The following is a 27,366-nucleotide window of genomic DNA, read 5'->3' on the forward strand; positions in this document are numbered from 1 at the left end:
ATGATTAGGAGGGCGACTTGTTTTTTCCAGGAAATGTTTTCAAGTTGTGAAAACACAAGGGAAATGCATATAATACAAGAGATGTCCTTACTTTGATCGCGAAAGTACCTTACGTGCAATAACTCCAACAATTCTGCTGTCAGCGTCGGTGGTGTAAAGGTTAGCATTGTTGCCTTCCAAGCAATAGATCCGGGTTCGATTCTCGGCATACGCATTTGGCTGGTAGATTACATGTTCTAGTCTATTAAATTCGGAACGTCTGGTTTCTACTCTGAAGAAGATTAGGAGGGCAACTTGTTTTTGCCAGTTAAGGTTTTCAAATTGTGAAGACACAAGGGAATTGCATACAATACGAAAGATGCCCTTATTTTGATCGCGAAAGTACCTTATCTGTAACAAATCCAACAATTCTGCTGTTAGCGTCGGTGGTGTAAAGGTTAGAATTGTTGCTTTTCAAGCAATAGATCCGGGTTCGATTCCTGGCCGACGCATTTAGCTGCTAGATTACATGTTCTAGTCTATTAAATTCAGTACGTGTGGTTTCTACTTTGAAGATGATTAGGAGGGCAACTTGTTTTTGCCAGTTAATGTTTACAAGTTGTGAAGACGCAAGGGAAATGCATACAATACGAAATATGTCCTTATTTTGATGGCGAAAGTACCTTACCTGCAATAAATCCAACAATTCTGCTGTCAGCGTCGGTGGTGTAAAAGGTAGCATTGTTGCCTTTCTAGCAGTAGATCCGGGTTCGCTTCCCGGCCGACGCATTTGGCTGATAGATTTCATGTTCTAGACTATTAAATTTAGTACGTGTGGTTTCTTATTTGAAGATGATTAGGAGGGCAAATGTTTTTGGAGCGCTAATTCTTTCAAGTTGTGAAGACACAAAGGAAATGCATATAGTACGAAAAATGCCCTGGTTTTTATCGCGAATGTACCTTACCTGCAATAACTCTAACAATTCTGCTGACAGCGTCGGTGGTGTAACGGTTAGCATTGTTGCCTTCCAAGCAATAGATCCGGGTTCGATTCCTGGCCGACGCATTTAGCTGCTAGATTACATGTTGTAGTCTATTAAATTCAGTACGTGTGGTTTATGCTTTGAAGATGATTAGGAGGGCAAATGTTTTTGGAGCGCTAAATCTTTCAAGTTGTGAAGTCACAAAGGAAATGCATATAGTACGAAAAATGACCTTATTTTGATAGCAAAAGTACCTTATCTGTAACAAATCCAACAATTCTGCTGTTAGCGTCGGTGGTGTAAAGGTTAGAATTGTTGCTTTTCAAGCAATAGATCCGGGTTCGATTCCTGGCCGACGCATTTGGATGATAGACTTAATGTTCTGGACTATTAAATTCAGTACGTGTGGTTTATGCTTTGAAGATGATTAGGAGGGCAAATTATTTTGGAGCGCTAATTCTTTCAAGTTGTGAAGACACAAAGGAACTGCATACAATACGAAAGATGCCCTTATTTTGATCGCGAAAGTACCTTATCTGTAACAAATCCAACAATTCTGCTGTTAGCGTCGGTGGTGTAAAGGTTAGAATTGTTGCTTTTCAAGCAATAGATCCGGGTTCGATTCCTGGCCGACGCATTTAGCTGCTAGATTACATGTTCTAGTCTATTAAATTCAGTACGTGTGGTTTCTACTTTGAAGATGATTAGGAGGGCAACTTGTTTTTGCCAGTTAATGTTTTCAAGTTGTGAAGACGCAAGGGAAATGCATACAATACGAAAGATGTCCTTATTTTGATGGCGAAAGTACCTTACCTGCAATAAATCCAACAATTCTGCTGTCAGCGTCGGTGGTGTAAAAGGTAGCATTGTTGCCTTTCTAGCAGTAGATCCGGGTTCGCTTCCCGGCCAACGCATTTGGCTGATAGATTTCATGTTCTAGACTATTAAATTTAGTACGTGTGGTTTCTTATTTGAAGATGATTAGGAGGGCAAATGTTTTGGAACGCTAATAGTTTCAAGTTTTGAAGACACTAGGGAAACGCATGTAATGCGAAAGATGCCCTTACTTTGATCGCGAAAGTACCTTACCTGCAATAACTCCAACAATTCTGCTGTCAGCTTCAGTGGTGTAAAAGTTAGCATTTTTGTCTTCCAAGCTATAGATCCTGGTTCACTTCCAATTTGACGCATTTGGCTGCTAGATTTCATGTTCTAGTCTACTAAATTCAGTACTTGTTGTTTCTACTTTGAAGATGATTAGGAGGGCGACTTGTTTTTTCCAGGAAATGTTTTCAAGTTGTGAAAACACAAGGGAAATGCATATAATACAAGAGATGTCCTTACTTTGATCGCGAAAGTACCTTACGTGCAATAACTCCAACAATTCTGCTGTCAGCGTCGGTGGTGTAAAGGTTAGCATTGTTGCCTTCCAAGCAATAGATCCGGGTTCGATTCTCGGCATACGCATTTGGCTGGTAGATTACATGTTCTAGTCTATTAAATTCGGAACGTCTGGTTTCTACTCTGAAGAAGATTAGGAGGGCAACTTGTTTTTGCCAGTTAAGGTTTTCAAATTGTGAAGACACAAGGGAATTGCATACAATACGAAAGATGCCCTTATTTTGATCGCGAAAGTACCTTATCTGTAACAAATCCAACAATTCTGCTGTTAGCGTCGGTGGTGTAAAGGTTAGAATTGTTGCTTTTCAAGCAATAGATCCGGGTTCGATTCCTGGCCGACGCATTTAGCTGCTAGATTACATGTTCTAGTCTATTAAATTCAGTACGTGTGGTTTCTACTTTGAAGATGATTAGGAGGGCAACTTGTTTTTGCCAGTTAATGTTTACAAGTTGTGAAGACGCAAGGGAAATGCATACAATACGAAAGATGTCCTTATTTTGATGGCGAAAGTACCTTACCTGCAATAAATCCAACAATTCTGCTGTCAGCGTCGGTGGTGTAAAAGGTAGCATTGTTGCCTTTCTAGCAGTAGATCCGGGTTCGCTTCCCGGCCGACGCATTTGGCTGATAGATTTCATGTTCTAGACTATTAAATTTAGTACGTGTGGTTTCTTATTTGAAGATGATTAGGAGGGCAAATGTTTTGGAACGCTAATAGTTTCAAGTTTTGAAGACACTAGGGAAACGCATGTAATGCGAAAGATGCCCTTACTTTGATCGCGAAAGTACCTTACCTGCAATAACTCCAACAATTCTGCTGTCAGCTTCAGTGGTGTAAAAGTTAGCATTTTTGTCTTCCAAGCTATAGATCCTGGTTCACTTCCAATTTGACGCATTTGGCTGCTAGATTTCATGTTCTAGTCTACTAAATTCAGTACGTGTTGTTTCTACTTTGAAGATGATTAGGAGGGCGACTTGTATTTTCCAGGAAATGTTTTCAAGTTGTGAAAACACAAGGGAAATGCATATAATACAAGAGATGTCCTTACTTTGATCGCGAAAGTACATTACGTGCAATAACTCCAACAATTCTGCTGTCAGCGTCGGTGGTGTAAAGGTTAGCATTGTTGCCTTCCAAGCAATAGATCCGGGTTCGATTCTCGGAATACGCATTTGGCTGGTAGATTACATGTTCTAGACTATTAAATTTAGTACGTGTGGTTTCTTATTTGAAGATGATTAGGAGGGCAAATGTTTTGGAACGCTAATAATTTCAAGTTTTGAAGACACTAGGGAAACGCATGTAATGCGAAAGATGCCCTTACTTTGATCGCGAAAGTACCTTACCTGCAATAACTCCAACAATTCTGCTGTCAGCTTCAGTGGTGTAAAAGTTAGCATTTTTGTCTTCCAAGCTATAGATCCTGGTTCACTTCCAATTTGACGCATTTGGCTGCTAGATTTCATGTTCTAGTCTACTAAATTCAGTACGTGTTGTTTCTACTTTGAAGATGATTAGGAGGGCGACTTGTTTTTTCCAGGAAATGTTTTCAAGTTGTGAAAACACAAGGGAAATGCATATAATACAAGAGATGTCCTTACTTTGATCGCGAAAGTACATTACGTGCAATAACTCCAACAATTCTGCTGTCAGCGTCGGTGGTGTAAAGGTTAGCATTGTTCCCTTCCAAGCAATAGATCCGGGTTCGATTCTCGGCATACGCATTTGGCTGGTAGATTACATGTTCTAGTCTATTAAATTCGGAACGTCTGGTTTCTACTCTGAAGAAGATTAGGAGGGCAACTTGTTTTTGCCAGTTAAGGTTTTCAAATTGTGAAGACACAAGGGAATTGCATACAATACGAAAGATGCCCTTATTTTGATCGCGAAAGTACCTTATCTGTAACAAATTCAAAAATTCTGCTGTTAGCGTCGGTGGTGTAAAGGTTAGAATTGTTGCTTTTCAAGCAATAGATCCGGGTTCGATTCCCGGCCGACGCATTTGGCTGATAGACTTCATGTTCTAGACTATTAAATTCAGTACGTGTGGTTTATGCTTTGAAGATGATTAGGAGGGCAAATGTTTTTGGAGCGCTAATTCTTTCAAGTTGTGAAGACACAAAGGAAATGCATATAGTACGAAAAATGCCCTGGTTTTGATCGCGAATGTACCTTACCTGCAATAACTCTAACAATTCTGCTGACAGCGTCGGTGGTGTAACGGTTAGCATTGTTCCCTTCCAAGCAATAGATCCGGGTTCGATTCCTGGCCGACGCATTTAGCTGCTAGATTACATGTTGTAGTCTATTAAATTCAGTACGTGTGGTTTATGCTTTGAAGATGATTAGGAGGGCAAATGTTTTTGGAGCGCTAAATCTTTCAAGTTGTGAAGTCACAAAGGAAATGCATATAGTACGAAAAATGACCTTATTTTGATAGCAAAAGTACCTTATCTGTAACAAATCCAACAATTCTGCTGTTAGCGTCGGTGGTGTAAAGGTTAGAATTGTTGCTTTTCAAGCAATAGATGCGGGTTCGATTCCCGGCCGACGCATTTGGATGATAGACTTCATGTTCTGGACTATTAAATTCAGTACGTGTGGTTTATGCTTTGAAGATGATTGGGAGGGCAAATGTTTTTGGAGCGCTAATTCTTTCAAGTTGTGAAGACACAAAGGAACTGCATACAATACGAAAGATGCCCTTATTTTGATCGCGAAAGTACCTTACCTTCAATAACTCTAACAATTCTGCTGTCAGCGTCGGTGGTGTAACGGTTAGCATTGTTGCCTTCCAAGCAATAGATCCGGGTTCGATTCCTGGCCGACGCATTTAGCTGCTAGATTACATGTTCTAGTCTATTAAATTCAGTACGTGTGGTTTCTACTTTGAAGATGATTAGGAGGGCAACTTGTTTTTGCCAGTTAATGTTTTCAAGTTGTGAAAACGCAAGGGAAATGCATACAATACGAAAGATGTCCTTATTTTGATGGCGAAAGTACCTTACCTGCAATAAATCCAACAATTCTGCTGTCAGCGTCGGTGGTGTAAAAGGTAGCATTGTTGCCTTTCTAGCAGTAGATCCGGGTTCGCTTCCCGGCCGACGCATTTGGCTGATAGATTTCATGTTCTAGACTATTAAATTTAGTACGTGTGGTTTCTAATTTGAAGATGATTAGGAAGGCAAATGTTTTGGAACGCTAATAGTTTCAAGTTTCGAAGACACTAGGGAAACGCATGTAATGCAAAAGATGCCCTTACTTTGATCGCGAAAGTACCTTACCTGCAATAACTCCAAAAATTCTGCTGTCAGCGTCGGTGGTGTAAAAGTTAGCATTTTTGTCTTCCAAGCTATAGATCCTGGTTCACTTCCAATTTGACGCATTTGGCTGCTAGATTTCATGTTCTAGACTAATAAATTCAGTACGTGTTGTTTCTACTTTGAAGGTGATTAGGAGGGTAAATGTTTTTGCAGCGCTAATTCCTTCAAGTTGTGAAGACACAAGGGAAATGCATATAGTACGAAAAATGCCCTCAATTTGATCGCGAATGTACCTTACCTGCAATAACTCTAACCATTCTGCTGTCAGCATGGCTGGTGTAAAGGTTAGCATTGTTGCCTTCCAGGCAATAGATTCGAGTTCGATTCCTGGCCGATGCATTTGGCTGCTAGATTACATGTTCTAGCCTGTTAAATTCAGTTCTTGAGGTTCCTACTTAAAATATGATTAGGAGGGCAAATTTTGTTTGGACAGTTAATGTTTTCAAGTTATGAAGACACAAGGGAAGTGCATATAATACGTAAGATGCCCTTATTTTGATCGCGAAAGTACCTTACCTGTCATAACTCCAACAATTCTGCTGTCAGCGTCGGTGGTGTAAAGGTTAGTATTGTTGCCTTCCAAGCAATAGATCCGGGCTCGATTCCTAGTTGACGCATTTGGCTGATAGATATGATGTTCTAGTCTAATAAATTCTGTACGTGTGCGTTCTCCTTTGTAGATGATTAGGAGGGCAACTTGTTTTTGCCAGCTAATGTTTTCAAGTTGTGAAGACATTAGAGAAATGCATATAATATGAAAGATGTCCTTACTTTGATCGCGAAAATACCTTACCTGCAATAACTCCAACAATTCTGCTGTCAGCGTCGGTGGTGTAAAGGTTAGAATTGTTGCTTTTCAAGCAATAGATCCGGGTTCGATTCCCGGCCGACGTATTTGGCTGATAGACTTCATGTTCTAGACTATTAAATTCAGTACGTGTGGTTTATGCTTTGAAGATGATTAGGAGGGCAAATGTTTTTGGAGCGCTAATTCTTTCAAGTTGTGAAGACACAAAGGAAATGCATATAGTACGAAAAATGCCCTGGTTTTGATCGCGGATGTACCTTACCTGCAATAACTCTAACAATTCTGCTGTGAGCGTCGGTGGTGTAACGGTTAGCATTGTTGCCTTCCAAGCAATAGATCCGGGTTCGATTCCTGGCCGACGCATTTAGCTGCTAGATTACATGTTGTAGTCTATTAAATTCAGTACGTGTGGTTTATGCTTTGAAGATGATTAGGAGGGCAAATGTTTTTGGAGCGCTAAATCTTTCAAGTTGTGAAGTCACAAAGGAAATGCATAAAACACGAAAGATGCCCTTATTTTGATAGCAAAAGTACCTTATCTGTAACAAATCCAACAATTCTGCTGTTAGCGTCGGTGGTGTAAAGGTTAGAATTGTTGATTTTCAAGCAATAGATCCGGGTTCGATTCCCGGCCGACGCATTTGGATGATAGACTTCATGTTCTGGACTATTAAATTCAGTACGTGTGGTTTATGCTTTGAAGATGATTAGGAGGGCAAATGTTTTTGGAGCGCTAATTCTTTCAAGTTGTGAAGACACAAAGGAACTGCATACAATACGAAATATGCCCTTATTTTGATCGCGAAAGTACCTTACCTGCAATAAATCCAACAATTCTGCTGTCAGCGTCGGTGGTGTAAAAGGTAGCATTGTTGCCTTTCTAGCAGTAGATCCGGGTTCGCTTCCCGGCCGACGCATTTGGCTGATAGATTTCATGTTCTAGACTATTAAATTTAGTACTTGTGGTTTCTAATTTGAAGATGATTAGGAGGGCAAATGTTTTGGAACGCTAATAGTTTCAAGTTTTGAAGACACTAGGGAAACGCATGTAATGCGAAAGATGCCCTTACTTTGATCGCGAAAGTACCTTACCTGCAATAACTCCAACAATTCTGCTGTCAGCGTCGGTGGTGTAAATGTTAGCATTTTTGTCTTCCAAGCTATAGATCCTGGTTCACTTCCAATTTGACGCATTTGGCTGCTAGATTTCATGTTCTAGACTAAGAAATTCAGTACGTGTGGTTTCTTCTTTGAAGAAGATTAGGAGGACAAATTTTATTTGACACTTAATGTTTTCAAGTTGTGAAGACACAAGGGAAGTTCATATAATACGAAAGATGCCCTTATTTTGATCGCGAAAGTACCTTACCTGCAATAACTCTAACAATTCTGCTGCCAGCGTCGGATTGAAGATAACGGATAAAAGATAGCATTCTTGTCTTCCAAGCAATAGATCCTGGTTCACTTCCAATTTGACGCATTTGGCCGCTAGATTTCATTTTCTAGTCTATTAAATTTAGTACGTGTGGTTTCTTTTTTGAAGATGATTAGGAGGACAAATTTTATTTGACACTTAGTGTTTTCAAGTTGTGAAGACACAAAAGAAATGCATGTAATACGAAAGATATCCTTATTTTGATCGCTAAAGTACCTTACCTGTAATAACTGCAACAATCATCCTGTCAGCGTCAGTGGTGTAAAGGTTAGCATTGTTGCCTTCCAAGCAATAGATCCGGGTTCGATTCTCGGCCGACGCATTTGGCTGCTAGACTACATGTTCTAGTCTATTAAATTCAGTACGTGTCGTTTCTACTTTGAAGGTGATTAGGAGGGCAAATTTTCTTTGGGCAGTTAATGTTTTCAAGTTGTGAAAACACAAGGGAAGTGCATATAATACGAAAGATGCCCTTATTTTGATCGCAAAAGTACCTTACCTGCAATAACTCCAACAATTCTGCTGCCACCGGCGGTGGTGTAAAGGTTAGTATTGTTGCCTTCCAAGCAATATATCCGGTTTCGATTCCGGCCGACCCATTTGGCTGCTAGATTTGATGTTCTAGTATATTAAATTGTGTACGTGTGGGTTCTCCTTTGAAGATGATTAGGAGGGCAACTTGTTTTTGCCAGAAAATGTTTTCAAGTTGTGAAGACACAAGGGAAATGCATATAATACTAAAGATGCCCTTATTTTGATCGCGAAAGTACCTTACCTGTAATAACTCCAACAATTCTTCTGTCAGCGTCGGTGGTGTAAAGGTTAGCATTGTTGCCTTCCAAGCAATAGATCCAGGTTCGATTCCCGGCCGACTTATTTTGCTACTAGATTACATGTTCTAGTCTATTAAATTCAGTACGTGTCGTTTCTACTTTGAAGATAATTAGGAGGGCAACTTGTTTTTGCCAGGAAATGTTTTCAAGTTGTGAAGACACAAGGGAAATGCATATAATACGAAAGATGTCCTTCCTTTGATCGCGAAAGTACCTTACCTGCAATAACTCCAGCAATTCTGCTGTCAGCGTCGGTGGTGTAAAGGTTAGCATTGTTGCCTTCCAAGCAATAGATCCGGGTTCGATTCCCGGCCGACGCATTTGGCTGCTAGATTACATGTTCTAGTCTATTTAATTCCGTATGTGTGATTTCTACTTTGAAAGTGATCAGGAGGGCAAATGTTTTTTGACACTTAATGTTTTCAAGTTGTGAATACACAAGGGAAATGCATATAATGCAAAAGATTCCCTTATTTTGATCGCGAAAGTACCTTAACTGTCACAACTCCAACAATTATGCTGTCAGAGTCGGTGGTGTAAAAGATAGGATTTTTGTCTTCTAAGCAATAGATCCTGGTTCACTTCCAATTTGACGCATTTGGCTGCTAGATTTCATTTTCTGGTCTATTAAATTCAGAACGTGTGGTTTCTTCTTTGAAGAAGATTAGGAGGACAAATTTTATTTGACACTGAATGTTTTCAAGTTGTGAAGACACAAGGGAAGTGCATATAATACGAAAGATGCCCTTATTTTGATCGCGAAAGCACCTTTCCTGCAATAACTCCAACAATTCTGCTGCCAGCGTCGGATAGAAGATAACGGATAAAAGATAGCATTCTTGTCTTCCAAGCAATAGATCCTGGTTCACTTCCAATTTGACGCATTTGGCTGCTAGATTTCATTTTCTAGTCTATTAAATTTAGTACGTGTGGTTTCTTCTTTGAAGATGATTAGGAGGACAAATTTTATTTGACACTTAGTGTTTTCAAGTTGTGAAGACACAAGGGAAGTGCATATAATACGAAAGATGCCCTTTTTTTGATCGCGAAAGTACCTTACCTGCAATAACTCCAACAATTCTGCTGCCAGCGTCGGTGGTGTAAAGGTTAGTATTGTTGCCTTCCAAGCAATAGATCCAGTTTCGATTCCTGGCCGACTCATTTGGCTGCTAGATTTCATGTTCCAGTCTGTTAAATTCAGTTCTTGTGGTTCCTACTTAAAAGATGATTAGGAGGGCAAATTTTGTTTGGACAGTTAATGTTTTCAAGTTGTGAAGACACAAGGGAAGTGCATATAATACGTAAGATGCCCTTATTTTAATCGTGGAAGTACCTTACCTGCCATAACTCCAACAATTCTGCTGTCAGCGTCGGTGGTGTAAAGGTTAGCATTGTTGGCTTCCAAACAATAGATCCGGGTTCGATTCCTGGCCGACACATTTGGCCGCTAGATTTCATGTTCTAGTCTATTAAATTCAGTTCTTGTGGTTCCTACATAAAAGATAATTAGGAGGGCAAATTTTTTTTGACACTTAATGTTTTCAAGTTAAGAATACACAAGGGAAATGCATATAATACGAAAGATGCCCTTATTTTGATCGCAAAAGTACCTTACCTGTCACAACTCCAACAATTATGCTGTCAGCGTCGGTGGTGTAAAGGTTAGTATTGTTGCCTTCCAAGCAATAAATCCGGGCTCGATTCCCAGTTGACGCATTTGGCTGATAGATATGATGTTCTAGTCTATTAAATTCTGTACGTGTGCGTTCTCCTTTGTAGATGATTAGGAGGGCAACTTGTTTTTGCCAGCTAATGTTTTCAAGTTGTAAAGACATTAGAGAAATGCATATAATATGAAAGATGTCCTTACTTTGATCGCCAAAATACCTTACCTGCAATAACTCCAACAATTCTGCTGTCAGCGTCGGTGGTGTAAAGGTTAGCATTGTTGCCTTCCAAGCAATAAATCCAGGTTCGATTCCCCGCCGACGCATTTGGCTGCTAGATTACATGTTCTAGTCTATTAAATTCCGTACGTGTAATTTCTACTTTGAAAGTGATTAGGGGGCCAAATTTTTTTTGACACTTAATGTTTTCAAGTTGTGAATACACAAGGGAAATGCATATAATGCGAAAGATTCCCTTTTTTTGATCGCGAAAGTACCTTACCTGACACAACTCCAACAATTATGCTGTCAGCGTCGGTGGTGTAAATGTTAGTATTGTTGCCTTCCGAGCAAGAGATCCGGGTTCGATTCCCGGCCGACGCATTTGGCTGTTAGATTTCATGTTCTAGTCTATTAAATTCAGTTCTTGTGGTTCCTACTTAAAAGATGATTAGGAGGACAAATTTTTTTGACACTTAATGTTCTTAAGTTTTGAAGACACAAGGGAAATGCTTATAATACTAAAGATGCCCTTATTTTGATCGCGAAAGTACCTTATCTGTAATAACTCCAACACTTCTTCTGTCAGCGTCGGTGGTGTAAAGGTTAGCATTGTTGCCTTCCAAGCAATAGATCCGGGTTCGATTCCCGGCCGACGCATTTCGCTGCTGGATTACATGTTCTAGTCTATTAAATTCAGTTCTTGTGGTTCCTACATAAAAGATAATTAGGAGGGCAAATTTTTTTTGACACTTAATGTTTTCAAGTTAAGAATACACAAGGGAAATGCATATAATACGAAAGATGCCCTTATTTTGATCGCGAAAGTACCTTACCTGTCACAACTCCAACAATTATGCTGTCAGCGTCGGTGGTGTAAAGGTTAGTATTGTTGCCTTCCAAGCAATAGATCCGCGCTCGATTCCCAGTTGACGCATTTGGCTGATAGATATGATGTTCTAGTCTATTAAATTCTGTACGTGTGCGTTCTCCTTTGTAGATGATTAGGAGGGCAACTTGTTTTTGCCAGCTAATGTTTTCAAGTTGTAAAGACATTAGAGAAATGCATATAATATGAAAGATGTCCTTACTTTGATCGCCAAAATACCTTACCTGCAATAACTCCAACAATTCTGCTGTCAGCGTCGGTGGTGTAAAGGTTAGCATTGTTGCCTTCCAAGCAATAAATCCGGGTTCGATTCCCCGCCGACGCATTTGGCTGCTAGATTACATGTTCTAGTCTATTAAATTCCGTACGTGTAATTTCTACTTTGAAAGTGATTAGGAGGCCAAATTTTTTTTGACACTTAATGTTTTCAAGTTGTGAATACACAAGGGAAATGCATATAATGCGAAAGATTCCCTTTTTTTGATCGCGAAAGTACCTTACCTGTCACAACTCCAACAATTATGCTGTCAGCGTCGGTGGTGTATATGTTAGTATTGTTGCCTTCCGAGCAAGAGATCCGGGTTCGATTCCCGGCCGACGCATTTGGCTGTTAGATTTCATGTTCTAGTCTATTAAATTCAGTTCTTGTGGTTCCTACTTAAAAGATGATTAGGAGGACAAATTTTTTTGACACTTAATGTTCTTAAGTTTTGAAGACACAAGGGAAATGCTTATAATACTAAAGATGCCCTTATTTTGATCGCGAAAGTACCTTATCTGTAATAACTCCAACACTTCCTCTGTCAGCGTCGGTGGTGTAAAGGTTAGCATTGTTGCCTTCCAAGCAATAGATCCGGGTTCGATTCCCGGCCGACGCATTTCGCTGCTGGATTACATGTTCTAGTCTATTAAATTCAGTACGTGTCGTTTCTACTTTGAAGGTGATTAGCAGGGCAAATATTGTTTGGACAGTTAATGTTTTCAAGTTGTGAAGACACAAGGGAAATGCATATAATACGAAGGATGCCCTTATTTTGATCGCGAAAGTGCCTTACCTGCAATACCTCCAACAATTCTGCTGTCAGCGTCGGTGGTGTAAAAGTTATTAAATTTGTCTTCCAAGCAATAGATCCTGGTTCACTTCCCAGTTGACGCATTTGGCTGCTAGATATGATGTTCTAGTCTATTAAATTCTGTACGTGTGGGTTCTACTTTGAAGATGATTAGGAGGGCAACTTGTTTTTGCCAGTTAATGTTTTCAAGTTGTGAAGACGCAAGGGAAATGCATACAATACGAAAGATGACCTTATTTTGATAGCGAAAGTACCTTACCTGTAATAAATCCAACAATTCTGCTCTCAGCGTCGGTGGTGTAAAAGGTAGCATTGTTGCCTTCCTAGCAGTAGATCTGGGTTCGCTTCCCGGCCGACGCATTTGGCTGATAGATTTCATGTTCTAGACTATTAAATTTAGTACGTGTGGTTTCTAATTTGAAGATGATTAGGAGGGCAAATGTTTTGGAACGCTAATAGTTTCAAGTTTTGAAGACACTAGGGAAACGCATGTGATACGAAAGATGCCCTTACTTTGATCGCGAAAGTACCTTACCTGCAATAACTCCAACAATTCTGCTGTCAGCGTCAGTGGTGTAATAGTTAGCATTTTTGTCTTCCAAGCTATAGATCCTGGTTCACTTCCAATTTGACGCATTTGGCTGCTAGATTTCATGTTCTAGTCTACTAAATTCAGTACGTGTTGTTTCTACTTTGAAGATGATTAGGAGGGCAACTTGTTTTTTCCAGGAAATTTTTTCAAGTTGTGAAAACACAAGGGAAATGCATATAATACAAGAGATGTCCTTACTTTGATCGCGAAAGTACCTTACGTGCAATAACTCCAACAATTCTGCTGTCAGCGTCGGTGGTGTAAAGGTTAGCATTGTTGCCTTCCAAGCAATAGATCCGGGTTCGATTCTCGGCATACGCATTTGGCTGGTAGATTACATGTTCTAGTCTATTAAATTCGGAACGTCTGGTTTCTACTCTGAAGAAGATTAGGAGGGCAACTTGTTTTTGCCAGTTAAGGTTTTCAAATTGTGAAGACACAAGGGAATTGCATACAATACGAAAGATGCCCTTATTTTGATCGCGAAAGTACCTTATCTGTAACAAATTCAAAAATTCTGCTGTTAGCGTCGGTGGTGTAAAGGTTAGAATTGTTGCTTTTCAAGCAATAGATCCGGGTTCGATTCCCGGCCGACGCATTTGGCTGATAGACTTCATGTTCTAGACTATTAAATTCAGTACGTGTGGTTTATGCTTTGAAGATGATTAGGAGGGCAAATGTTTTTGGAGCGCTAATTCTTTCAAGTTGTGAAGACACAAAGGAAATGCATATAGTACGAAAAATGCCCTGGTTTTTATCGCGAATGTACCTTACCTGCAATAACTCTAACAATTCTGCTGACAGCGTCGGTGGTGTAACGGTTAGCATTGTTGCCTTCCAAGCAATAGATCCGGGTTCGATTCCTGGCCGACGCATTTAGCTGCTAGATTACATGTTGTAGTCTATTAAATTCAGTATGTGTGGTTTATGCTTTGAAGATGATTAGGAGGGCAAATGTTTTTGGAGCGCTAAATCTTTCAAGTTGTGAAGTCACAAAGGAAATGCATATAGTACGAAAGATGCCCTTATTTTGATCGCGAAAGTACCTTACCTGTCATAACTCCAACAATTCTGCTGTCAGCGTCGGTGGTGTAAAGGTTAGCATTGTTGGCTTCCAAACAATAGATCCGGGTTCGATTCCTGGCCGACACATTTGGCCGCTAGATTTCATGTTCTAGTCTATTAAATTCAGTTCTTGTGGTTCCTACATAAAAGATAATTAGGAGGGCAAATTTTTTTTGACACTTAATGTTTTCAAGTTAAGAATACACAAGGGAAATGCATATAATACGAAAGATGCCCTTATTTTGATCGCGAAAGTACCTTACCTGTCACAACTCCAACAATTATGCTGTCAGCGTCGGTGGTGTAAAGGTTAGTATTGTTGCCTTCCAAGCAATAGATCCGGGCTCGATTCCCAGTTGACGCATTTGGCTGATAGATATGATGTTCTAGTCTATTAAATTCTGTACGTGTGCGTTCTCCTTTGTAGATGATTAGGAGGGCAACTTGTTTTTGCCAGCTAATGTTTTCAAGTTGTAAAGACATTAGAGAAATGCATATAATATGAAAGATGTCCTTACTTTGATCGCCAAAATACCTTACCTGCAATAACTCCAACAATTCTGCTGTCAGCGTCGGTGGTGTAAAGGTTAGCATTGTTGCCTTCCAAGCAATAAATCCGGGTTCGATTCCCCGCCGACGCATTTGGCTGCTAGATTACATGTTCTAGTCTATTAAATTCCGTACGTGTAATTTCTACTTTGAAAGTGATTAGGAGGCCAAATTTTTTTTGACACTTAATGTTTTCAAGTTGTGAATACACAAGGGAAATGCATATAATGCGAAAGATTCCCTTTTTTTGATCGCGAAAGTACCTTACCTGTCACAACTCCAACAATTATGCTGTCAGCGTCGGTGGTGTAAATGTTAGTATTGTTGCCTTCCGAGCAAGAGATCCGGGTTCGATTCCCGGCCGACGCATTTGGCTGTTAGATTTCATGTTCTAGTCTATTAAATTCAGTTCTTGTGGTTCCTACTTAAAAGATGATTAGGAGGACAAATTTTTTTGACACTTAATGTTCTTAAGTTTTGAAGACACAAGGGAAATGCTTATAATACTAAAGATGCCCTTATTTTGATCGCGAAAGTACCTTATCTGTAATAACTCCAACACTTCTTCTGTCAGCGTCGGTGGTGTAAAGGTTAGCATTGTTGCCTTCCAAGCAATAGATCCGGGTTCGATTCCCGGCCGACGCATTTCGCTGCTGGATTACATGTTCTAGTCTATTAAATTCAGTACGTGTCGTTTCTACTTTGAAGGTGATTAGCAGGGCAAATATTGTTTGGACAGTTAATGTTTTCAAGTTGTGAAGACACAAGGGAAATGCATATAATACGAAGGATGCCCTTATTTTGATCGCGAAAGTGCCTTACCTGCAATACCTCCAACAATTCTGCTGTCAGCGTCGGTGGTGTAAAGGTTAGCATTGTTGCCTTCCAAGCAATAGATCCGGGTTCGATTCCCGGCCGACGCATTTGGCTTCTAGATTACATGTTCTAGTCTATTTAATTCCGTACGTGTGATTTCTACTTTGAAAGTGATCAGGAGGGCAAATGTTTTTTGACACTTAATGTTTTCAAGTTGTGAATACACAAGGGAATTGCATACAATACGAAAGATGCCCTTATTTTGATAGCAAAAGTACCTTATCTGTAACAAATCCAACAATTCTGCTGTTAGCGTCGGTGGTGTAAAGGTTAGATTTGTTGCTTTTCAAGCAATAGATCCGGGTTCGATTCCTGGCCGACGCATTTTGATGATAGACTTAATGTTCTGGACTATTAAATTCAGTACGTGTGGTTTATGCTTTGAAGATGATTAGGAGGGCAAATTATTTTGGAGCGCTAATTCTTTCAAGTTGTGAAGACACAAAGGAACTGCATACAATACGAAAGATGCCCTTATTTTGATCGCGAAAGTACCTTATCTGTAACAAATCCAACAATTCTGCTGTTAGCGTCGGTGGTGTAAAGGTTAGAATTGTTGCTTTTCAAGCAATAGATCCGGGTTCGATTCCTGGCCGACGCATTTAGCTGCTAGATTACATGTTCTAGTCTATTAAATTCAGTACGTGTGGTTTCTACTTTGAAGATGATTAGGAGGGCAACTTGTTTTTGCCAGTTAATGTTTTCAAGTTGTGAAGACGCAAGGGAAATGCATACAATACGAAAGATGTCCTTATTTTGATGGCGAAAGTACCTTACCTGCAATAAATCCAACAATTCTGCTGTCAGCGTCGGTGGTGTAAAAGGTAGCATTGTTGCCTTTCTAGCAGTAGATCCGGGTTCGCTTCCCGGCCGACGCATTTGGCTGATAGATTTCATGTTCTAGACTATTAAATTTAGTACGTGTGGTTTCTTATTTGAAGATGATTAGGAGGGCAAATGTTTTGGAACGCTAATAGTTTCAAGTTTTGAAGACACTAGGGAAACGCATGTAATGCGAAAGATGCCCTTACTTTGATCGCGAAAGTACCTTACCTGCAATAACTCCAACAATTCTGCTGTCAGCGTCGGTGGTGTAAAGGTTAGCATTGTTGCCTTCCAAGCAATAAATCCGGGTTCGATTCCCCGCCGATGCATTTGGCTGCTAGATTACATGTTCTAGTCTATTAAATTCCGTACGTGTAATTTCTACTTTGAAAGTGATTAGGAGGCCAAATTTTTTTTGACACTTAATGTTTTCAAGTTGTGAATACACAAGGGAAATGCATATAATGCGAAAGATTCCCTTTTTTTGATCGCGAAAGTACCTTACCTGTCACAACTCCAACAATTATGCTGTCAGCGTCGGTGGTGTAAATGTTAGTATTGTTGCCTTCCGAGCAAGAGATCCGGGTTCGATTCCCGGCCGACGCATTTGGCTGTTAGATTTCATGTTCTAGTCTATTAAATTCAGTTCTTGTGGTTCCTACTTAAAAGATGATTAGGAGGACAAATTTTTTTGACACTTAATGTTCTTAAGTTTTGAAGACACAAGGGAAATGCTTATAATACTAAAGATGCCCTTATTTTGATCGCGAAAGTACCTTATCTGTAATAACTCCAACACTTCTTCTGTCAGCGTCGGTGGTGTAAAGGTTAGCATTGTTGCCTTCCAAGCAATAGATCCCGGTTCGATTCCCGGCCGACGCATTTCGCTGCTGGATTACATGTTCTAGTCTATTAAATTCAGTACGTGTCGTTTCTACTTTGAAGGTGATTAGCAGGGCAAATATTGTTTGGACAGTTAATGTTTTCAAGTTGTGAAGACACAAGGGAAATGCATATAATACGAAGGATGCCCTTATTTTGATCGCGAAAGTGCCTTACCTGCAATACCTCCAACAATTCTGCTGTCAGCGTCGGTGGTGTAAAAGTTATTAAATTTGTCTTCCAAGCAATAGATCCTGGTTCACTTCCCAGTTGACGCATTTGGCTGCTAGATATGATGTTCTAGTCTATTAAATTCTGTACGTGTGGGTTCTACTTTGAAGATGATTAGGAGGGCAACTTGTTTTTGCCAGTTAATGTTTTCAAGTTGTGAAGACGCAAGGGAAATGCATACAATACGAAAGATGACCTTATTTTGATAGCGAAAGTACCTTACCTGTAATAAATCCAACAATTCTGCTCTCAGCGTCGGTGGTGTAAAAGGTAGCATTGTTGCCTTCCTAGCAGTAGATCTGGGTTCGCTTCCCGGCCGACGCATTTGGCTGATAGATTTCATGTTCTAGACTATTAAATTTAGTACGTGTGGTTTCTAATTTGAAGATGATTAGGAGGGCAAATGTTTTGGAACGCTAATAGTTTCAAGTTTTGAAGACACTAGGGAAACGCATGTGATACGAAAGATGCCCTTACTTTGATCGCGAAAGTACCTTACCTGCAATAACTCCAACAATTCTGCTGTCAGCGTCAGTGGTGTAATAGTTAGCATTTTTGTCTTCCAAGCTATAGATCCTGGTTCACTTCCAATTTGACGCATTTGGCTGCTAGATTTCATGTTCTAGTCTACTAAATTCAGTACGTGTTGTTTCTACTTTGAAGATGATTAGGAGGGCAACTTGTTTTTTCCAGGAAATGTTTTCAAGTTGTGAAAACACAAGGGAAATGCATATAATACAAGAGATGTCCTTACTTTGATCGCGAAAGTACCTTACGTGCAATAACTCCAACAATTCTGCTGTCAGCGTCGGTGGTGTAAAGGTTAGCATTGTTGCCTTCCAAGCAATAGATCCGGGTTCGATTCTCGGCATACGCATTTGGCTGGTAGATTACATGTTCTAGTCTATTAAATTCGGAACGTCTGGTTTCTACTCTGAAGAAGATTAGGAGGGCAACTTGTTTTTGCCAGTTAAGGTTTTCAAATTGTGAAGACACAAGGGAATTGCATACAATACGAAAGATGCCCTTATTTTGATCGCGAAAGTACCTTATCTGTAACAAATTCAAAAATTCTGCTGTTAGCGTCGGTGGTGTAAAGGTTAGAATTGTTGCTTTTCAAGCAATAGATCCGGGTTCGATTCCCGGCCGACGCATTTGGCTGATAGACTTCATGTTCTAGACTATTAAATTCAGTACGTGTGGTTTATGCTTTGAAGATGACTAGGAGGGCAAATGTTTTTGGAGCGCTAATTCTTTCAAGTTGTGAAGACACAAAGGAAATGCATATAGTACGAAAAATGCCCTGGTTTTTATCGCGAATGTATCTTACCTGCAATAACTCTAACAATTCTGCTGACAGCGTCGGTGGTGTAACGGTTAGCATTGTTGCCTTCCAAGCAATAGATCCGGGTTCGATTCCTGGCCGACGCATTTAGCTGCTAGATTACATGTTGTAGTCTATTAAATTCAGTACGTGTGGTTTATGCTTTGAAGATGATTAGGAGGGCAAATGTTTTTGGAGCGCTAAATCTTTCAAGTTGTGAAGTCACAAAGGAAATGCATATAGTACGAAAAATGACCTTATTTTGATAGCAAAAGTACCTTATCTGTAACAAATCCAACAATTCTGCTGTTAGCGTCGGTGGTGTAAAGGTTAGATTTGTTGCTTTTCAAGCAATAGATCCGGGTTCGATTCCTGGCCGACGCATTTTGATGATAGACTTAATGTTCTGGACTATTAAATTCAGTACGTGTGGTTTATGCTTTGAAGATGATTAGGAGGGCAAATTATTTTGGAGCGCTAATTCTTTCAAGTTGTGAAGACACAAAGGAACTGCATACAATACGAAAGATGCCCTTATTTTGATCGCGAAAGTACCTTATCTGTAACAAATCCAACAATTCTGCTGTTAGCGTCGGTGGTGTAAAGGTTAGAATTGTTGCTTTTCAAGCAATAGATCCGGGTTCGATTCCTGGCCGACGCATTTAGCTGCTAGATTACATGTTCTAGTCTATTAAATTCAGTACGTGTGGTTTCTACTTTGAAGATGATTAGGAGGGCAACTTGTTTTTGCCAGTTAATGTTTTCAAGTTGTGAAGACGCAAGGGAAATGCATACAATACGAAAGATGTCCTTATTTTGATGGCGAAAGTACCTTACCTGCAATAAATCCAACAATTCTGCTGTCAGCGTCGGTGGTGTAAAAGGTAGCATTGTTGCCTTTCTAGCAGTAGATCCGGGTTCGCTTCCCGGCCGACGCATTTGGCTGATAGATTTCATGTTCTAGACTATTAAATTTAGTACGTGTGGTTTCTTATTTGAAGATGATTAGGAGGGCAAATGTTTTGGAACGCTAATAGTTTCAAGTTTTGAAGACACTAGGGAAACGCATGTAATGCGAAAGATGCCCTTACTTTGATCGCGAAAGTACCTTACCTGCAATAACTCCAACAATTCTGCTGTCAGCGTCGGTGGTGTAAAGGTTAGCATTGTTGCCTTCCAAGCAATAAATCCGGGTTCGATTCCCCGCCGATGCATTTGGCTGCTAGATTACATGTTCTAGTCTATTAAATTCCGTACGTGTAATTTCTACTTTGAAAGTGATTAGGAGGCCAAATTTTTTTTGACACTTAATGTTTTCAAGTTGTGAATACACAAGGGAAATGCATATAATGCGAAAGATTCCCTTTTTTTGATCGCGAAAGTACCTTACCTGTCACAACTCCAACAATTATGCTGTCAGCGTCGGTGGTGTAAATGTTAGTATTGTTGCCTTCCGAGCAAGAGATCCGGGTTCGATTCCCGGCCGACGCATTTGGCTGTTAGATTTCATGTTCTAGTCTATTAAATTCAGTTCTTGTGGTTCCTACTTAAAAGATGATTAGGAGGACAAATTTTTTTGACACTTAATGTTCTTAAGTTTTGAAGACACAAGGGAAATGCTTATAATACTAAAGATGCCCTTATTTTGATCGCGAAAGTACCTTATCTGTAATAACTCCAACACTTCTTCTGTCAGCGTCGGTGGTGTAAAGGTTAGCATTGTTGCCTTCCAAGCAATAGATCCCGGTTCGATTCCCGGCCGACGCATTTCGCTGCTGGATTACATGTTCTAGTCTATTAAATTCAGTACGTGTCGTTTCTACTTTGAAGGTGATTAGCAGGGCAAATATTGTTTGGACAGTTAATGTTTTCAAGTTGTGAAGACACAAGGGAAATGCATATAATACGAAGGATGCCCTTATTTTGATCGCGAAAGTGCCTTACCTGCAATACCTCCAACAATTCTGCTGTCAGCGTCGGTGGTGTAAAAGTTATTAAATTTGTCTTCCAAGCAATAGATCCTGGTTCACTTCCCAGTTGACGCATTTGGCTGCTAGATATGATGTTCTAGTCTATTAAATTCTGTACGTGTGGGTTCTACTTTGAAGATGATTAGGAGGGCAACTTGTTTTTGCCAGTTAATGTTTTCAAGTTGTGAAGACGCAAGGGAAATGCATACAATACGAAAGATGACCTTATTTTGATAGCGAAAGTACCTTACCTGTAATAAATCCAACAATTCTGCTCTCAGCGTCGGTGGTGTAAAAGGTAGCATTGTTGCCTTCCTAGCAGTAGATCTGGGTTCGCTTCCCGGCCGACGCATTTGGCTGATAGATTTCATGTTCTAGACTATTAAATTTAGTACGTGTGGTTTCTAATTTGAAGATGATTAGGAGGGCAAATGTTTTGGAACGCTAATAGTTTCAAGTTTTGAAGACACTAGGGAAACGCATGTGATACGAAAGATGCCCTTACTTTGATCGCGAAAGTACCTTACCTGCAATAACTCCAACAATTCTGCTGTCAGCGTCAGTGGTGTAATAGTTAGCATTTTTGTCTTCCAAGCTATAGATCCTGGTTCACTTCCAATTTGACGCATTTGGCTGCTAGATTTCATGTTCTAGTCTACTAAATTCAGTACGTGTTGTTTCTACTTTGAAGATGATTAGGAGGGCAACTTGTTTTTTCCAGGAAATGTTTTCAAGTTGTGAAAACACAAGGGAAATGCATATAATACAAGAGATGTCCTTACTTTGATCGCGAAAGTACCTTACGTGCAATAACTCCAACAATTCTGCTGTCAGCGTCGGTGGTGTAAAGGTTAGCATTGTTGCCTTCCAAGCAATAGATCCGGGTTCGATTCTCGGCATACGCATTTGGCTGGTAGATTACATGTTCTAGTCTATTAAATTCGGAACGTCTGGTTTCTACTCTGAAGAAGATTAGGAGGGCAACTTGTTTTTGCCAGTTAAGGTTTTCAAATTGTGAAGACACAAGGGAATTGCATACAATACGAAAGATGCCCTTATTTTGATCGCGAAAGTACCTTATCTGTAACAAATTCAAAAATTCTGCTGTTAGCGTCGGTGGTGTAAAGGTTAGAATTGTTGCTTTTCAAGCAATAGATCCGGGTTCGATTCCCGGCCGACGCATTTGGCTGATAGACTTCATGTTCTAGACTATTAAATTCAGTACGTGTGGTTTATGCTTTGAAGATGACTAGGAGGGCAAATGTTTTTGGAGCGCTAATTCTTTCAAGTTGTGAAGACACAAAGGAAATGCATATAGTACGAAAAATGCCCTGGTTTTTATCGCGAATGTACCTTACCTGCAATAACTCTAACAATTCTGCTGACAGCGTCGGTGGTGTAACGGTTAGCATTGTTGCCTTCCAAGCAATAGATCCGGGTTCGATTCCTGGCCGACGCATTTAGCTGCTAGATTACATGTTGTAGTCTATTAAATTCAGTACGTGTGGTTTATGCTTTGAAGATGATTAGGAGGGCAAATGTTTTTGGAGCGCTAAATCTTTCAAGTTGTGAAGTCACAAAGGAAATGCATATAGTACGAAAAATGACCTTATTTTGATAGCAAAAGTACCTTATCTGTAACAAATCCAACAATTCTGCTGTTAGCGTCGGTGGTGTAAAGGTTAGATTTGTTGCTTTTCAAGCAATAGATCCGGGTTCGATTCCTGGCCGACGCATTTTGATGATAGACTTAATGTTCTGGACTATTAAATTCAGTACGTGTGGTTTATGCTTTGAAGATGATTAGGAGGGCAAATTATTTTGGAGCGCTAATTCTTTCAAGTTGTGAAGACACAAAGGAACTGCATACAATACGAAAGATGCCCTTATTTTGATCGCGAAAGTACCTTATCTGTAACAAATCCAACAATTCTGCTGTTAGCGTCGGTGGTGTAAAGGTTAGAATTGTTGCTTTTCAAGCAATAGATCCGGGTTCGATTCCTGGCCGACGCATTTAGCTGCTAGATTACATGTTCTAGTCTATTAAATTCAGTACGTGTGGTTTCTACTTTGAAGATGATTAGGAGGGCAACTTGTTTTTGCCAGTTAATGTTTTCAAGTTGTGAAGACGCAAGGGAAATGCATACAATACGAAAGATGTCCTTATTTTGATGGCGAAAGTACCTTACCTGCAATAAATCCAACAATTCTGCTGTCAGCGTCGGTGGTGTAAAAGGTAGCATTGTTGCCTTTCTAGCAGTAGATCCGGGTTCGCTTCCCGGCCGACGCATTTGGCTGATAGATTTCATGTTCTAGACTATTAAATTTAGTACGTGTGGTTTCTTATTTGAAGATGATTAGGAGGGCAAATGTTTTGGAACGCTAATAGTTTCAAGTTTTGAAGACACTAGGGAAACGCATGTAATGCGAAAGATGCCCTTACTTTGATCGCGAAAGTACCTTACCTGCAATAACTCCAACAATTCTGCTGTCAGCTTCAGTGGTGTAAAAGTTAGCATTTTTGTCTTCCAAGCTATAGATCCTGGTTCACTTCCAATTTGACGCATTTGGCTGCTAGATTTCATGTTCTAGTCTACTAAATTCAGTACGTGTTGTTTCTACTTTGAAGATGATTAGGAGGGCGACTTGTTTTTTCCAGGAAATGTTTTCAAGTTGTGAAAACACAAGGGAAATGCATATAATACAAGAGATGTCCTTACTTTGATCGCGAAAGTACATTACGTGCAATAACTCCAACAATTCTGCTGTCAGCGTCGGTGGTGTAAAGGTTAGCATTGTTGCCTTCCAAGCAATAGATCCGGGTTCGATTCTCGGCATACGCATTTGGCTGGTAGATTACATGTTCTAGTCTATTAAATTCGGAACGTCTGGTTTCTACTCTGAAGAAGATTAGGAGGGCAACTTGTTTTTGCCAGTTAAGGTTTTCAAATTGTGAAGACACAAGGGAATTGCATACAATACGAAAGATGCCCTTATTTTGATCGCGAAAGTACCTTATCTGTAACAAATTCAAAAATTCTGCTGTTAGCGTCGGTGGTGTAAAGGTTAGAATTGCCGCTTTTCAAGCAATAGATCCGGGTTCGATTCCCGGCCGACGCATTTGGCTGATAGACTTCATGTTCTAGACTATTAAATTCAGTACGTGTGGTTTATGCTTTGAAGATGATTAGGAGGGCAAATGTTTTTGGAGCGCTAATTCTTTCAAGTTGTGAAGACACAAAGGAAATGCATATAGTACGAAAAATGCCCTGGTTTTGATCGCGAATGTACCTTACCTGCAATAACTCTAACAATTCTGCTGACAGCGTCGGTGGTGTAACGGTTAGCATTGTTGCCTTCCAAGCAATAGATCCGGGTTCGATTCCTGGCCGACGCATTTAGCTGCTAGATTACATGTTGTAGTCTATTAAATTCAGTACGTGTGGTTTATGCTTTGAAGATGATTAGGAGGGCAAATGTTTTTGGAGCGCTAATTCTTTCAAGTTGTGAAGACACAAGGGAAATGCATATAGTACGAAAAATGCCCTCAATTTGATCGCGAATGTACCTTACCTGCAATAACTCTAACCATTCTGCTGTCAGCATGGCTGGTGTAAAGGTTAGCATTGTTGCCTTCCAGGCAATAGATTCGAGTTCGATTCCTGGCCGACGCATTTGGCTGCTAGATTACATGTTCTAGCCTGTTAAATTCAGTTCTTGAGGTTCCTACTTAAAATATGACTAGGAGGGCAAATTTTGTTTGGACAGTTAATGTTTTCAAGTTATGAAGACACAAGGGAAGTGCATATAATACGTAAGATGCCCTTATTTTGATCGCGAAAGTACCTTACCTGTCATAACTCCAACAATTCTGCTGTCAGCGTCGGTGGTGTAAAGGTTAGTATTGTTGCCTTCCAAGCAATAGATCCGGGCTCGATTCCTAGTTGACGCATTTGGCTGATAGATATGATGTTCTAGTCTAATAAATTCTGTACGTGTGCGTTCTCCTTTGTAGATGATTAGGAGGGCAACTTGTTTTTGCCAGCTAATGTTTTCAAGTTGTGAAGACATTAGAGAAATGCATATAATATGGAAGATGTCCTTACTTTGATCGCGAAAATACCTTACCTGCAATAACTCCAACAATTCTGCTGTCAGCGTCGGTGGTGTAAAGGTTAGAATTGTTGCTTTTCAAGCAATAGATCCGGGTTCGATTCCCGGCCGACGCATCTGGCTGATAGACTTCATGTTCTAGACTATTAAATTCAGTACGTGTGGTTTATGCTTTGAAGATGATTAGGAGGGCAAATGTTTTTGGAGCGCTAATTCTTTCAAGTTGTGAAGACACAAAGGAAATGCATATAGTACGAAAAATGCCCTGGTTTTGATCGCGGATGTACCTTACCTGCAATAACTCTAACAATTCTGCTGTGAGCGTCGGTGGTGTAACGGTTAGCATTGTTGCCTTCCAAGCAATAGATCCGGGTTCGATTCCTGGCCGACGCATTTAGCTGCTAGATTACATGTTGTAGTCTATTAAATTCAGTACGTGTGGTTTATGCTTTGAAGATGATTAGGAGGGCAAATGTTTTTGGAGCGCTAAATCTTTCAAGTTGTGAAGTCACAAAGGAAATGCATAAAACACGAAAGATGCCCTTATTTTGATAGCAAAAGTACCTTATCTGTAACAAATCCAACAATTCTGCTGTTAGCGTCGGTGGTGTAAAGGTTAGAATTGTTGATTTTCAAGCAATAGATCCGGGTTCGATTCCCGGCCGACGCATTTGGATGATAGACTTCATGTTCTGGACTATTAAATTCAGTACGTGTGGTTTATGCTTTGAAGATGATTAGGAGGGCAAATGTTTTTGGAGCGCTAATTCTTTCAAGTTGTGAAGACACAAAGGAACTGCATACAATACGAAATATGCCCTTATTTTGATCGCGAAAGTACCTTACCTGCAATAAATCCAACAATTCTGCTGTCAGCGTCGGTGGTGTAAAAGGTAGCATTGTTGCCTTTCTAGCAGTAGATCCGGGTTCGCTTCCCGGCCGACGCATTTGGCTGATAGATTTCATGTTCTAGACTATTAAATTTAGTACTTGTGGTTTCTAATTTGAAGATGATTAGGAGGGCAAATGTTTTGGAACGCTAATAGTTTCAAGTTTTGAAGACACTAGGGAAACGCATGTAATGCGAAAGATGCCTTTACTTTGATCGCGAAAGTACCTTACCTGCAATAACTCCAACAATTCTGCTGTCAGCGTCGGTGGTGTAAATGTTAGCATTTTTGTCTTCCAAGCTATAGATCCTGGTTCACTTCCAATTTGACGCATTTGGCTGCTAGATTTCATGTTCTAGACTAAGAAATTCAGTACGTGTGGTTTCTTCTTTGAAGAAGATTAGGAGGACAAATTTTATTTGACACTTAATGTTTTCAAGTTGTGAAGACACAAGGGAAGTTCATATAATACGAAAGATGCCCTTATTTTGATCGCGAAAGTACCTTACCTGCAATAACTCTAACAATTCTGCTGCCAGCGTCGGATTGAAGATAACGGATAAAAGATAGCATTCTTGTCTTCCAAGCAATAGATCCTGGTTCACTTCCAATTTGACGCATTTGGCCGCTAGATTTCATTTTCTAGTCTATTAAATTTAGTACGTGTGGTTTCTTTTTTGAAGATGATTAGGAGGACAAATTTTATTTGACACTTAGTGTTTTCAAGTTGTGAAGACACAAAAGAAATGCATGTAATACGAAAGATATCCTTATTTTGATCGCGAAAGTACCTTACCTGTAATAACTGCAACAATCATCCTGTCAGCGTCAGTGGTGTAAAGGTTAGCATTGTTGCCTTCCAAGCAATAGATCCGGGTTCGATTCTCGGCCGACGCATTTGGCTGCTAGACTACATGTTCTAGTCTATTAAATTCAGTACGTGTCGTTTCTACTTTGAAGGTGATTAGGAGGGCAAATTTTCTTTGGGCAGTTAATGTTTTCAAGTTGTGAAAACACAAGGGAAGTGCATATAATACGAAAGATGCCCTTATTTTGATCGCAAAAGTACCTTACCTGCAATAACTCCAACAATTCTGCTGCCACCGGCGGTGGTGTAAAGGTTAGTATTGTTGCCTTCCAAGCAATATATCCGGTTTCGATTCCGGCCGACCCATTTGGCTGCTAGATTTGATGTTCTAGTATATTAAATTGTGTACGTGTGGGTTCTCCTTTGAAGATGATTAGGAGGGCAACTTGTTTTTGCCAGAAAATGTTTTCAAGTTGTGAAGACACAAGGGAAATGCATATAATACTAAAGATGCCCTTATTTTGATCGCGAAAGTACCTTACCTGTAATAACTCCAACAATTCTTCTGTCAGCGTCGTTGGTGTAAAGGTTAGCATTGTTGCCTTCCAAGCAATAGATCCGGGTTCGAT

The 27,366-nt window shown here is 40.0% G+C and overlaps 18 non-coding genes across 18 annotated transcripts; all 18 read left to right on the plus strand.

The window, feature by feature from the left end:
* Positions 1-973: 973 nt before the first annotated feature.
* Positions 974-1,045, plus strand: Trnag-ucc (transfer RNA glycine (anticodon UCC)). The gene has a single exon. It is a non-coding gene; the product is annotated as a tRNA-Gly (tRNA).
* A 3,526-nt stretch (positions 1,046-4,571) lies between these two features.
* Trnag-ucc (transfer RNA glycine (anticodon UCC)) lies at positions 4,572-4,643 on the plus strand. The gene has a single exon. It is a non-coding gene; the product is annotated as a tRNA-Gly (tRNA).
* A 482-nt stretch (positions 4,644-5,125) lies between these two features.
* Trnag-ucc (transfer RNA glycine (anticodon UCC)) lies at positions 5,126-5,197 on the plus strand. The gene has a single exon. It is a non-coding gene; the product is annotated as a tRNA-Gly (tRNA).
* A 1,590-nt stretch (positions 5,198-6,787) lies between these two features.
* On the plus strand, positions 6,788-6,859 carry Trnag-ucc (transfer RNA glycine (anticodon UCC)). The gene has a single exon. It is a non-coding gene; the product is annotated as a tRNA-Gly (tRNA).
* Positions 6,860-9,012: 2,153 nt separating this feature from the next.
* Positions 9,013-9,084, plus strand: Trnag-ucc (transfer RNA glycine (anticodon UCC)). Its single transcript has one exon. It is a non-coding gene; the product is annotated as a tRNA-Gly (tRNA).
* A 2,154-nt stretch (positions 9,085-11,238) lies between these two features.
* On the plus strand, positions 11,239-11,310 carry Trnag-ucc (transfer RNA glycine (anticodon UCC)). Its single transcript has one exon. It is a non-coding gene; the product is annotated as a tRNA-Gly (tRNA).
* Positions 11,311-11,792: 482 nt separating this feature from the next.
* On the plus strand, positions 11,793-11,864 carry Trnag-ucc (transfer RNA glycine (anticodon UCC)). The gene has a single exon. It is a non-coding gene; the product is annotated as a tRNA-Gly (tRNA).
* A 481-nt stretch (positions 11,865-12,345) lies between these two features.
* On the plus strand, positions 12,346-12,417 carry Trnag-ucc (transfer RNA glycine (anticodon UCC)). The gene has a single exon. It is a non-coding gene; the product is annotated as a tRNA-Gly (tRNA).
* Positions 12,418-14,007: 1,590 nt separating this feature from the next.
* Positions 14,008-14,079, plus strand: Trnag-ucc (transfer RNA glycine (anticodon UCC)). The gene has a single exon. It is a non-coding gene; the product is annotated as a tRNA-Gly (tRNA).
* A 759-nt stretch (positions 14,080-14,838) lies between these two features.
* Positions 14,839-14,910, plus strand: Trnag-ucc (transfer RNA glycine (anticodon UCC)). Its single transcript has one exon. It is a non-coding gene; the product is annotated as a tRNA-Gly (tRNA).
* A 481-nt stretch (positions 14,911-15,391) lies between these two features.
* On the plus strand, positions 15,392-15,463 carry Trnag-ucc (transfer RNA glycine (anticodon UCC)). Its single transcript has one exon. It is a non-coding gene; the product is annotated as a tRNA-Gly (tRNA).
* A 206-nt stretch (positions 15,464-15,669) lies between these two features.
* Positions 15,670-15,741, plus strand: Trnag-ucc (transfer RNA glycine (anticodon UCC)). The gene has a single exon. It is a non-coding gene; the product is annotated as a tRNA-Gly (tRNA).
* Positions 15,742-17,329: 1,588 nt separating this feature from the next.
* Positions 17,330-17,401, plus strand: Trnag-ucc (transfer RNA glycine (anticodon UCC)). The gene has a single exon. It is a non-coding gene; the product is annotated as a tRNA-Gly (tRNA).
* Positions 17,402-18,991: 1,590 nt separating this feature from the next.
* Positions 18,992-19,063, plus strand: Trnag-ucc (transfer RNA glycine (anticodon UCC)). The gene has a single exon. It is a non-coding gene; the product is annotated as a tRNA-Gly (tRNA).
* A 1,588-nt stretch (positions 19,064-20,651) lies between these two features.
* On the plus strand, positions 20,652-20,723 carry Trnag-ucc (transfer RNA glycine (anticodon UCC)). The gene has a single exon. It is a non-coding gene; the product is annotated as a tRNA-Gly (tRNA).
* Positions 20,724-22,313: 1,590 nt separating this feature from the next.
* Positions 22,314-22,385, plus strand: Trnag-ucc (transfer RNA glycine (anticodon UCC)). The gene has a single exon. It is a non-coding gene; the product is annotated as a tRNA-Gly (tRNA).
* Positions 22,386-24,251: 1,866 nt separating this feature from the next.
* Positions 24,252-24,323, plus strand: Trnag-ucc (transfer RNA glycine (anticodon UCC)). Its single transcript has one exon. It is a non-coding gene; the product is annotated as a tRNA-Gly (tRNA).
* Positions 24,324-25,360: 1,037 nt separating this feature from the next.
* On the plus strand, positions 25,361-25,432 carry Trnag-ucc (transfer RNA glycine (anticodon UCC)). The gene has a single exon. It is a non-coding gene; the product is annotated as a tRNA-Gly (tRNA).
* Positions 25,433-27,366: the final 1,934 nt, after the last annotated feature.

Source organism: Hydractinia symbiolongicarpus, chromosome 2 (assembly GCF_029227915.1).
Source record: "Hydractinia symbiolongicarpus strain clone_291-10 chromosome 2, HSymV2.1, whole genome shotgun sequence".
NCBI lineage: Eukaryota > Metazoa > Cnidaria > Hydrozoa > Anthoathecata > Hydractiniidae > Hydractinia > Hydractinia symbiolongicarpus.